General features: G+C 40.9%; 1 long non-coding RNA gene across 1 annotated transcript; it reads right to left on the bottom strand.

Annotated features, from left to right (window-relative positions):
- Positions 1–4,030: 4,030 nt before the first annotated feature.
- LOC114901385 lies at positions 4,031–11,248 on the bottom strand. Its single transcript, XR_003795108.1, has 3 exons — positions 11,038–11,248; positions 7,124–8,758; positions 4,031–6,002 (listed from the first exon to the last, which is right to left on the bottom strand). It is a non-coding gene; the product is annotated as an uncharacterized LOC114901385 (long non-coding RNA).
- Between the last annotated feature and the right edge of the window lie 1,327 nt (positions 11,249–12,575).

The following is a 12,575-nucleotide window of genomic DNA, read 5'->3' on the forward strand; positions in this document are numbered from 1 at the left end:
CTTTCTGTGTCTGGTTTATTTCACTAAGCATAATGTCCTCCAAGTTCATCCGCGTTTTTGTAAATGGCAGGATTTCACATTTTTGCATCCATTCATCTGTCCATGGACACTTAGGTTGTTTCCGTATCTTGGCTACTGTACATAATGCTGTAATAAACAAGAGGGTATAGATATCATGTTGAGATAGTGATTTTATTTTCTTTGGATGTATCCCCAGAAGTGGGACTATTGGATCATAGGATAGTTCCATTTTTAATGTTTTGAGGAAACTCCATGCTGTTTTCCATAGTGGCTGCAACAATTTACATTCCAATCAACAGTGTTCTGGTATTCCCCTTTCTCCACGTATTTGCTGACACTTGTTATCTTTTGACTTTTTTGTTAATAGCCATCCTAACAGGTGTGTGGTGGTATCTCATTGTGATTTTGATTTACATTTTCTTGGTGATTAGTGATGTTGAGCATCTTTTCATATCCCTGTTGACCATTTGTATGTCTTCTTTGGAAAAATGTCTTTTTAGGACCTTTGCCTAATATTTAATTGGGTTGGGTTTTTTTGCTATTGAGTTGTATGAGTTCCTTATACATTTTGGATATTAACCCCTTATCAGATTTATGGTTTGCAAATATTTTCTCCCATTCTGTAGGTTGCTTTTTCATCTTGTTGATTGTTTCATTTGCTATAAAAATTAAAATTTTCCAGTAGCCACATTAAAAAAGTAAACAGGTGGAATTAATTTAAATAATAAATTTATTAATAGTTAAGCCAATATGTCCAATAAGCCAAAATATTAACATTATAATATACGATCAATGTAAAAACTGTTGGGATATTTTATATTCTTTTTTTCCACATTAAGTCTTTGAAATCTGGTGTATATTTTACAGCACATCTCAATTTACATGCTAACTTTTCATTAGAAATACTTGATTTGTCTTTAGATTTAATAAAATTCACAGTTGAAAAAAATAGATTCACCTACTAAGTTGTTCTAAATATACTTGAAAGTTTTCCAGTAGCTGAATATAGTACCAAAATTTACTTTTCCCTTAAGTCAATGATAAAACTAGTTCATCTTTTTAGAAGAATTGATCTGATTTTGAAGCAAAAGACTATCAGTTTCGAAATTATGTCTTTCCAAGTTAAGTAATTCACTAACTCTTGTTGTTGACTCAATATTACTAACATCGAATTCAGAGGCATGGCATAATTTGAAAAGCATTTCTAAATTGATCAATATTGCAAAGCATTCTTCAAATTTTTCTTGGATTTTTTTTGCCACCAATTATATAACATGGCCAGTTAAAATTAAAATCTTTGACATACTGACTCATGTTAGGAGAGTTGTAAAATTATTATTATTGATTCGTATTATGAAGTTTTGATTTCAACATAAATTCTTATACTTGGGTAGCTAGGTTACAAATAAGCTTTTCCTTTCTTTTGACTATTCAAATTTTGCTCATTCTTATACGGTGTGTATTAGTGAGAAATATAAGTACAGACTAACATTTTTGGGTCTTTGATTATTGAATGTTCAACAAACATTCCTCTTGTTTAAAGAAAATCTTGAATTGCAGCTGACATTACAGTAATTCTTTGTAAAATTTCCCATACTTGGCCAATGGGCATTGGCAAAAGCACATCGTTAAATTCATCACCTATTTCTTTCAACAGTTCCATAACATGGTGATGATTTGTATTATTTGCACATATACACTGAGTGATTTAAACAATGGTACCCATCCATGATGTTTTACATAAAGTCTGCTATAAAAACTAAGCACAAAATTTTATATGTATCACACAATTGAATGAAGCAAGGGAAACTCCATTAAATCTGGAGTTTTAACCTGAACATAGGTAGAACAGTGTCTGTCATGATATCAATAAAAAAACTATTTTTTCCCATATTTAGCTGAAATTCTTCTTTGATAAATGTCAAAGGTTTAAAAGATCTGTGTCACAAGTTCAATCTTTTAGGTCACTAATTGGCAACATTTCTTCATAGGTTTGGATGTCCTTTGATACAAAAAGTATTCAAAATATTAACTGGGTAGGGTCTCACATGACTCAAATAAAGCTACAGAGAGGTACTTGTGAATTGTCAAATTTCAAATCCATTCATCTTTGGTATCGTTGGAAAGACCTTGTATTCTATGGGCAATTGTTTTGAGGCTTAATTTAAAAATCTTTCACTTTTTGTAAAATATCTTTTTTATAGCATTTTCCTCATAATTTTCTAACAGATTTCCACAACTGAAATAATTCCTTTTGTCATCTTTCCATCTAAGTTGTTTTTCTTTTTAGTGTAAGAATCCAAGCTGTTTTAAAGCTGGCCAAAGTTACAAACTCAAATTCTGTTAAAAATCATTACAATTGGTTTTGGACATTTATTTCTGATTCCAGGCAACTAATTTTATAATTTTTTCTTAACCACTGAGAGGGAACATTTTTTAATATCAAATTCACTATGTAGTGGTTAACAATTTGTCTTAATATTGTTCACTTTATTATCTTTATTTTTTACACACCCAACAAATAGGTCTACCATACCATGATGCATAAACATTATGTCCTTTAGATGAATTGATTCCTTTGTTGTTATGAAATGACCCCTTTTGTACCTGGCAATATTCTTTGCTCTGAAGTCAATTTTTATTTTATTTATTTAATAAATTTATTTATTTTATTTTTGGCTGTGTTGGGTCTTTGTTGCTGCGTGCGGGCTTTTCTCTGGTTTCAGGGAGCAGGGGCTACTCTTCATTGGGGTGTGCAGGCTTCTCACTGTGGTGGCTTCTCTTGTTGTGGAGCACAGGCTCTAGGAGCGCTGGCTTCAGTAGTTGCAGCATGCAGGCTCAGTAGTTGTGGCTCGCAGGCTCTAGAGCGCAGGCTCGGTAGTTGTGGCGCACAGGCTTAGTTGCTCTGCAGCATGTGGGATCGTCCTGGACTAGGGCTCGAACCCGTGTCCCCTGCATTGGCAGGAGATTCTTAACTATTGTGCCACCAGGGAAGCCCCAATTTTTATGTTAATATAACTACTTCAGCTTTCTTTTGTTTGGTGTTAGCATGGTATACCTTTTTCTATCATTTTATTTTTAACCTATTTGTACAGTTTAATTTAAAGTATATAGATTTCTTATAGCTAGTATATAGTTGGGTCCTGCTTTTATTTAATCATATAATCTTGACTTTTAATTAGCACATTTAGACTACTTACATTTAATGTGAATATTAGTGTGGTGGTGTTTCAATATATCATCATGCTATTTGTTTTCTATTTTCTTTTATTGGTTCTTTTTTGTATTAATTGATGTGTGTGTGTGTGTGTGTGCCTGCATGCATGTATGTATGTGATTTCATTTCATCTCCTTCATTGGCCTATTAACTATAATGTCTTGTGTTATTTTGGTGGTTGCTTTAGGGCTTATAGTATACATCTTCAATTTAACCCAGCATACCCAGCATATTATTCCATATCACATACAATATAAGACCTTTACAATAGTATACTTCCGTCTCTCCCCTCCTAGCCTTTGCAATATTGTTGTCATATATTGTTATAAATTTTACATTTTAATTTATAAATGTACTATTTCTTTTTTAAACAACTTATCATCCTTTAAAGAGATTTAAATAATTTAAAAAGTCTTTATATTTACCCATATCGTTACCATTTCTAGCTAATGGTAATGTTCCAGACACAAGCCCCTTGTCGGACATATGATTTGGAAATATTTTTCCCATTTGGTGAGTTGTCTTTTAATTCTCTTGACGGTGTCTTTGAAGCACACAAGTTTTAAATTTTGATGAAGTCCCATTCATTTATTTTTTTTCTTTTGTTGTTTGTGCTTTTGGTGTCCTATCTAAGAAACCATTGCTGAATCTAAGGTCACAAAGATTTACTTATATGTTTTGGGTTTTTTTTTGGTCTGCGCCACATGGCTTGTGCAATCTTAGTTCCCCAACCAGGGAGTGAACCCCAGGTCATGGCAGTGAAAGCCCTGAATCCTAACCACTAGGCCACCAGGGAACTCCCATATTTTTTTTTTTAAGAGTTATAGTTTTAGCTCTTACATCTAGACTCTTGACATATTTTGAATTAATTTTTTATATGGTGTGAGGTAGGGGGTCTGACTTAATTATTTTGCGTGTGGATATACAGTTTTCCCACCACCATTTGTTGAAAAGACTATTTTTCCCCATTGTATGGGCTTGGCTCCCTTATAAAAAATCAACTGACCATAGAAATACAGGTTTATTTCTGGACTCTTTATTGTGTTCCATTGATTTGTACATCTATCCCTCTGTCAAAACCCCATTGTCTTGATTATGGTTGCTTTGTAGTAAGTTTTAAAACAGGGAACTTTGAGTGCTTCAACTTTGGTTTTTATTTCCCAAGATTGTTTTGGCTACTCTGGGTCCTTTGAGGTTCCATATTATTTTTAGGATCAGCTTGCTAATTTTGCAGAGAAGCCAGTTGGGATTCCTATAAGGATTGGGTTGAATCTGTAGACCACTTTGGAGAGTATTCTCATTTTATCAGTATTAAGTCTTCCAATCCATGAACAGAAGATATATCTCCATTTATTTAGATCTTCTTTAATTTCTTTCCATAGTGTTAGCCATTTTCAGAATACAAGTCTTGCACTACATTTGTTAAATTTATTTCTAAGTATTCTACTCCTTTTGATGTTATTGTAAATGGGATTTTTTTTTAGTCTCATTTTTGGATAGTTCATTGCTAGTGTATAGAAATACAATTGAATTTCCCCCCCAGCTTTATTGAGATATAAGTGACGAATTAAAATTATATATATTTAAGGTACACAATATGGTGTTTTGATATACATATACATTGTGAAATGATTACCACAATCAAGCCAATTAATCTATCCATCTCACATACTTATACATTTTTGTGATAAGAACATTTAAGATCTGTTCTCTTAGCAAATTTCAAGTATACAATGTAGTATTACTAACTACAGCCATCATTCTATATGTTAGATCACCAGAACTCATTCATCCTGAATAACTGAACCTTTGTACCCATTTGTGCCCTCACAAGTGATTTTTGTCTATTGATCTTGGATCCTGCAACCTTGCTGAACGTGTTCATTAGGTCTAGTCGTGTTTCTGTTTATTCCTTAGGGTTTTCTATGAATAAGGTCACATCACCTTCCCTCTCCATCTGGATGCCTTTTCTTTCTTTCTGTGGCCTGATTGCCCTGGCCAGAACCTCTCTTCCTGACCACAGCCACCGGATAAGCGTCATTAATTGCAGCTGATTGCTCCATCGTCTCAACAATGTCCTGGGGCATCAGTTGCATCACAGGCTGGTCCAATTAAACCTGGGCTCTTTTGCAGGGATTGTGTTTGAGGTCAGTGTTTGAGATTTGTTCTAATCCCTTTTTAGTTGTCCCTTTTCCTGATTCTCTCTGGTAAATTAGTGGCCTGTGATTCAGCTTATATCTAAAGACACTACCAGTCTCCTTTTAATTGTTTTTCACCACAAGCTCAATAGTTTTGAATATTCTCACAGCCTGTTGCAAATAAAGTTAGCTCATTTATGGAAGGGCTTAGAGCACTTTATTTTGTCCCACCTCTCTCCCTGGAAAAAATCTCTGAGCCACAGCTCTGGGTGTCTTCTCTCTGAATGACAACCCTATTTTAGGATCTGGCAGTCATCAGGGCACCTTTGATCTTCTTGGCTTACTTCTTCCAGCATGGAATCCCCACTTTACAAATGAGCTGGGCGAGGCTGATAGGTGTTCCAGTGTTTTCAGTGTGCTGCCTCCAAGGCAGAGCCTCTGTGTCACAAACCATACTCACCTGGAATTTAGCCACTGCAACAGGTAGCTGGGGTGTGGGAGGGGGGGATGAAAAGTGCTGAAGACTGCTCCTCTCAGTAAGATGCCACCTTGACCTGGAGCTGGGTGGGGAGGGTGCCATGTGTTCTTTCTGTATCTAAATGGAGTAGAGGTGCCTTCATAGTGGGCTGGGAGTGGGGAGGAAGGAAACAGGTCATGAGTGAAATGCTACAGACTCTCACTGCTCTTGCCAGTTTTAATAGACTTCTTGAATAAATCTTTCATTTTTTCTATGCCCTTAGACTCATTTCCAGAGACACTGAATTTATAGAGACTTTAAATATATATAAATAGTATATTATTTCTTAAAATTTATACATATAAATTTAAAATATGTATAAATAATAGACATAAATAAATGTATGTATATATTATTATAAATATGTAACTATGAACATATACTTATGCATTATGTAAATATATAATTATAAACAAATTAATTTATATATTATAAACATGTAACTATAAACATATAAATATATTTGTATATTATAAATATGTAATTCTAAATATATAAATAAATACATTTAAATATTATAATAAATATATAAATTAAAAAATAACTGTTGCCACTTCTGCTGGGGGTGGGTCTATGGAGCTCTTCCTGTTGCTGTTCCAGAAGTGGGACTGTCCGCCTCCCAAACTGGCTTTTGAAACTCTAGAAGTGGACACACAGCTGGTGCTTACAGGACTCACTGCAGGAAGACTTGCGGAGAGATGCCCCTAGTGAGTCAAACCTACCTTCTTTTTTAATTAATTTTTTTTTTTTGCCTGGTCACACATTAGTTCATAGACTAAAACTCCTGTTACCTTGAATTTTAACTTTCTGAGCCCTTTGGGGTAAAGAGCACTGGTAACCTCAGGCCACCTCCCATCCCCATCTCCCACTTCTCTCTGGAAGGTGTCTTCATCTTGGTTTTCACTTTCAGATCAGCGACAGCAACTGTTTGGAAATGACCTCTGTTTCTCGGCCACCTTTGGATGCTGTATTGTGTCAATGAGGGTCGAGTCAGGACACAAACCCCACCAGTTATTTGAAGCAGAAATGTTTACTATAAAGAGTAGATAACTCGGGACTTCCCTGGTGGCGCAGTGGTTAAGAATCCGCCTGTCAATGCCGGGGACACGGGTTCGAGCTGGGGTCCGGGAAGATCCCACTTGCAGCGGAGCAAGTAAGCCCGAGCACCACAACTACTGAGCCTGAGTTCTAGAGCCCGCAAGCCACAACTACTGAAGACCGTGCACCTACCTAGAGTCTGTGTTCCTCAACAAGAGAAGTCACCGCAATGAGAGGCCCCCGCTCGCCACAACTAGAGAAAGTCTGCGTGCAGCAACGAAGACCCAACTCAGCCAAAAGAAAAAAAAAAGAGTAGATAACTCATGAAAAGGGAAACAGAGGACTGAGAGGCTCACTCATGTCCTACCTGCCACCTCTAGGCAGAGGGAGGCTGGACGGTGAAGGGACTCACATAGGCTGAGACTCAGACCTTTCCCAAGAGGGTGTGACTTTGCAGCGATGTGCAGCCTGCCAGAGGCAAAGCCACGTGCCACAGGACGTGGCCAGAGGTGGGCCTTGGAAGTGCCACCACTGTGGAGGGCCTTGGGGGGGCGGCGCTGCCCAGGTCTGCAGGGTCAGCAGCCCCCCGGGTGGGGAGACTTGGTCTGAGGACACAGCAGGAGCTGGTCTGCAGAAATGGCAGCTGGGGATTTCTGCTTTTGAATTAATTTTGAATTAGTTTGAATTAATAAACTTTCCCCCCATTGCCCCTCCAGGGATCTGGAAAATGGAGGCCTGGGCTAAACAGAAGCTTTCTAGAAGAATACACTATTGCAAGGATTCAAAGACAAACCTCTGGTGGTCAGAAATCTGTGGGGTATTGCGGTGGATTAGCGTAATGGTTTTGCTATTGTTACAGAACCAGGTTTTTTTTGTTTGTTTGTTTTTTTCCCAAAGTGCAGCAGGCCAAAACGCTTAAACAACCAGAGGTTTGCAGCAAAGAGAGGGTTTATCCTTAAGGCAGCCAATGAGGAGACCAGAGAACACTCTCAAATCTGCCTCCGTGAAAGCAAGGGGCTGGGTGTTTACAGGATGGAGAACCAAGCAGCAGGACAGTGCGGTCTGAGGCGTGGTGGGGGGAAATGATTGGAAAAAGGAGCAGGGACTGTGGTTCTGCGCAGGTGTAACCAACTCCCGGCCTCTGCACGCTCACAGCACGATCTGGGGGCGGACTTTTTACGGAGCGGACCCTCGCGCACGCCCAGTGGGAGGGTCAGGGGTGTCCCATCCAGTCTTAGCCAGCTCAGCTCCAACTAGATGCAGCTGACTCTCAGTTTCTAGAAAACAACCAGGGCAGATATTTTATCTTTTGGGCTCCGTGCTTGGAGGACATGCAAGTCTTAAAACGGCCTTGATTAGTGACGGCAGGTGGAATGGATTTGACTAATCATGACCCACAGTTTCACTATCTCAGGGGCTGCCCTCATCCCCCACCTATCCTACCGTGGGTGGGGGCATAGGTGCTGAGATCTGGGACATACTTACGCGAAACAGTCTGTCAGGGTTGCTGAGCAGACCCGGGGCCATCCTCACACCAATCACTGGCTCCTGTGCTCAGTAAAAGGGAAGGAAAGCGGGAAAACAGGGCGGCGGTTTCTGGCCGCTGTGGCCTTGCGCGTTCCTCCAGCACCCTCTGCTGGCATAGCTATGCATTGCAACCGCTGGCCAAACTTCGGCGTCCGGATCTCACCCTCTCCCCCAAATGAGGGACACCTGCTCCCAGGAGTCATTTGTATCCAAAGCCAACTGTGTTAATTCCTCTTGAAACTCAGTCACAGTTCCACTGAATATTCTGCGGACCTCCAACAACTCCTACATAAAATAGTACTGAGAAGAAAAGAAAACGTGTTTGATAAATACAAATACACACACAATAAGGAGCAAAGAAAAAAAGACGCAAAGTCACCGCCGTTCTCCCTTTTTTCATCGGTCATGAATAGGGTTGCTAGGTAAGATACAGGATGCCCGGACAGTGAATAATTTTTTAGTATAAGTGTGTTCCAAATATTGCGGGGTACATACTTATGCTGAAACTATTATTCGTTGTTTTTCTGAAATTCAAACCTAGTCTACATTCGTTTTTACAAGTTTTGAGCGGCAGCCCCTGCAGCCTGGATGGGATTGGGCGGTCTCTGGCGCTCTCTAGCGTTGAAAGGTCTCAGCCTGGTGTTTTGAGGTAGCTGGCAGGTCTTTTATTTGTGATGTCTGACCAGGTGAGTATGATCCTCCTTTACAAGGAAGCACGTTTGGAGCTTATTAGCTGAGGGGCAGAGCAATCAGCCTGCATCGTGCCCAGAGGCAACCATTTATCCTGGGGAAAATGTCAGGAAGATATCACCTAGACCTGGAGCTGGGTGGGGAGGGTGCCCTGTGTTCTTTCTGCACCTACTTGGGGTGGAGGTGCCGTCGTGTTGGGCTGGGAGGGGGGAGGAAACAGTTCATAGGTGAAATGTTACAGACTCTCACTGCTCTTGCCAAGTTTTAGTAGACTTTCTTGAATAAATATTACATTTTTTTTGTATGCCCTTAGGTCTGTTTCCAGAGACTTTAAATATATAGAGAGAGACTTTAATGATATTTAAAGACTTTAAATATTTATATGTAAAGACTATGTGTTCTTCCTTGGTGGCACAGTGGTTAAGAATCTGCCTGTCAATCCAGGGGACACGGGTTCGAGCCCTGGTCCAGGAAGATCCCACATCTTAGCTGACGCAGAGCAGCTAAGCCCATGCGTCACACTACTGAGCCTGTGCTCTAGAGCCTACGGGCCACGACTACTGAAGCCCATGCGCCTAGAGCCTGTGCTCCACAGCAAGAGAAGCCACCGCAATGAGAAGCCCACGCACCGCAACAGAGCAGCCCCCACTCTCAGCAACCAGAGAAAGCCCGCGTGCAGCAGCAAAGACCCAACGCAGCCAAAAATTAAATAAATGAATAAATAAATAAATTTATAAAAAGACTATATTATTTCTCAAAATATATACATAAATTTAAATTTATGTATTATTAAAATACATAAATTTAAAATTAATATATAAAACCAATATATGTATATATTATAAACACACAATTATAAACATATAATATATTTATATATTATCATAAATACATAATTATAACAAACATATATTATAATAAATATAAATATATTTATAAATATATATCTAAACATAGATATATTGTATATTATAAATATATAATTATAAACATATAAATAAATACATTTAAATGTTATTATAAATACAGAAATTTAAAAAATAATTTTCACCCCTTTGGCTGGGGTATGGGTCTGTGGAAATCTTCGTGTTGCTGTTCCAGAAGTGGAACTCTCCCCCCTCCCGAACTGGCTTTTGAAATAACTGGGAAAGAAATGAAATGTATAAGAATTGGGAAGATAGCAGCAAAACTGTCATTCTTCACAGATAAGTTTAAGTATGTAGCAAGTCCCACAGAATGTAGATAAATTAACAGAATCTATAAAAAATTGTAGCAAATTTAGCAGGTCCAATTTCAAATATAGAAACTTACTGCATCTCTATATAACAGCAAATGAATAGAGAATAGCATTTAAGAAGGATACATTTTACAATTGCATTAAAAATATCAGTTTATAGAGAACAGACTTGTGGTTGCCAAGGGGGAGGGTGAGTAGGGGAGGGAGGAAATGGGAGTTTGGGATTAGCAGAGGCAAACTAGTATACATAGGATGGATAAACAACAAGGTCCTACTGTACAGCACAGAGAACTATATTCAATATCCTGTGACAAACCATCATGGAAAAGAATAAGAAAAAATATATGTATGTACTGAGTCACTTTGCTGTACAGAAGAAATTAACACAATGTTCTAAATCAACTACATTTCAATAAAATCTCAAAAAACTTTATATAAGTTTACTAGGGATGAATCTAAAGACATGCCCAAGTCATTTGTTTATGGCGAAAATTCTACATACAACTTCATTGAGAATTATTAAAACCTGTTAATGAGAGAGAGAGAGAGGATATTTATGGATTGAAAGATTCAATGTGGTAAAGATGCCAGTTTCCCCCAAATTGATTGGCAAATTCCCCCAGAACTGGTTCAAGGTGCAGAATTCCTGTACCTTTTTTAGGGAGCAGAAGCCAAAGAGCCGATTCTAATTAAGAGACGCTCAGATCCTCTTGACAGAGAGGAGCGCTCTCCTTCTTCCTGGTCACCTGGACAGTTTCAAGGTCATGGCCAGAAGGACTTGGTTCCCTGCGTCGCCCACTCAGATTTCTCCCTCTCTGTCTGAAGAGGCGACCTGGGTGGGGGTCCCCTCATGGGCACACCCGTCCCAGCTTCAGCCCAGAGAGTAGGGACCGGGAGGGGCTACCTGTGCCCTGCGGGTGTCGCCCCGCCCCGTCTCCTCTAACCTGGGCCCTCCTGCCTCCCCCTCCTCTGCCGCCAGGGGTCGCTGTCCCCTCATTGGAAGCGCAGGGGGACCCACAGCGACCACCCAGAGAAAAGGGTCCCAGATGGCGGGGCTCAGGGACCTGCGAGTGACTCCCGTGGACCTCGCCCGGGTTCTCACTTAACCCCATGGGGGAGGTGCACCGCTGGGGACAACGTCCAGGGGCCACAATCCAAGCAGTGGCGCAGATGCAGGACTGGGCTTGGCTGTCCCCGGGGCTGTGAGTCCGGCTGCCACAGGTCGCAGACGCTGTGTCCCCGCAGCTCCAGGTGGGCGTGTGCCCTCCAGGAGTGCTGACCGCACACCAGGGATGCACAGGGCCCCCTGGGCCGTGTCTGTGAGGGGAGGATCGAACTGCCCAATGTCCATCCGCACAGACTGGCTGGCATCTGCCGTGTCCACACGCTGAGCCATCTGGCTCCCCCTGCTTGACTGGTTGGATCCCAGTCCCAGAGATGTATGTGCAGGAAGTTAGAAGGAGCAGGTATGGCGGCATGATATCGTCCAGGTACCTTTGAAAACGTGGACAAATTTTAAGGTGCTCAGCCTGCTCTGCAAGCACCCGAGGGCCCTGCTCCCTCCCCTGTCCCCTTCCTTGGATCAGGCTACACTGACCTCCTTGCTGTTCCTGCAACAGACATATGACCCCAGGGCCTTTGCACTTGCTGTCCCTTCTGTCAGGACCACTCCTCCCCAGGCATCTCCCGGGGGCCCCCTCCTTCATTCAGGGATGGCTTCTCCTGACCATCCCTCTAAACCAACCGCTGTCACCCCAACCCCTTCCTTTCCTAAAGAGCTTGTCACACCTCATATTATAGTAAATACAATGTGTTTGTCTGGCCTGCCTCACCCACTGGGACTTTGCTCCAGGACTTGGTCTCTCAGGCCCCTGCTGCGTCTGTAGGCCCCAAGGCAGCGCTGGGCTTTGGAGCTGATCAGGGGCTATGGGTGGAGTGGATGGTGCTTGTTTCTTCTGGGGAATGAGGGACAATGGGCCTGGGGGACAAGGGGACCCGTCATGACCAGTTTCCTTCTCTTGGGAGAAGACCTAAGCTATTGGACCACAGGTTAGCATTTCTTGTTTCTGTGTGGTGCGTGTGGCACGCCTGTGTCAGTGTTCTTAGCATTTTGGGGTTTCTGTGAAGTCCAGCCCCCTCCCCTTCCGACACCCCATCCCATCAGCGCCGAGGAGGCCCGTCTTGGGGACT

The sequence above is a fragment of the Monodon monoceros genome, unplaced genomic scaffold, assembly GCF_005190385.1.
Source record: "Monodon monoceros isolate NGI ecotype Baffin Bay Population unplaced genomic scaffold, NGI_Narwhal_1 Super_Scaffold_1, whole genome shotgun sequence".
NCBI lineage: Eukaryota > Metazoa > Chordata > Mammalia > Artiodactyla > Monodontidae > Monodon > Monodon monoceros.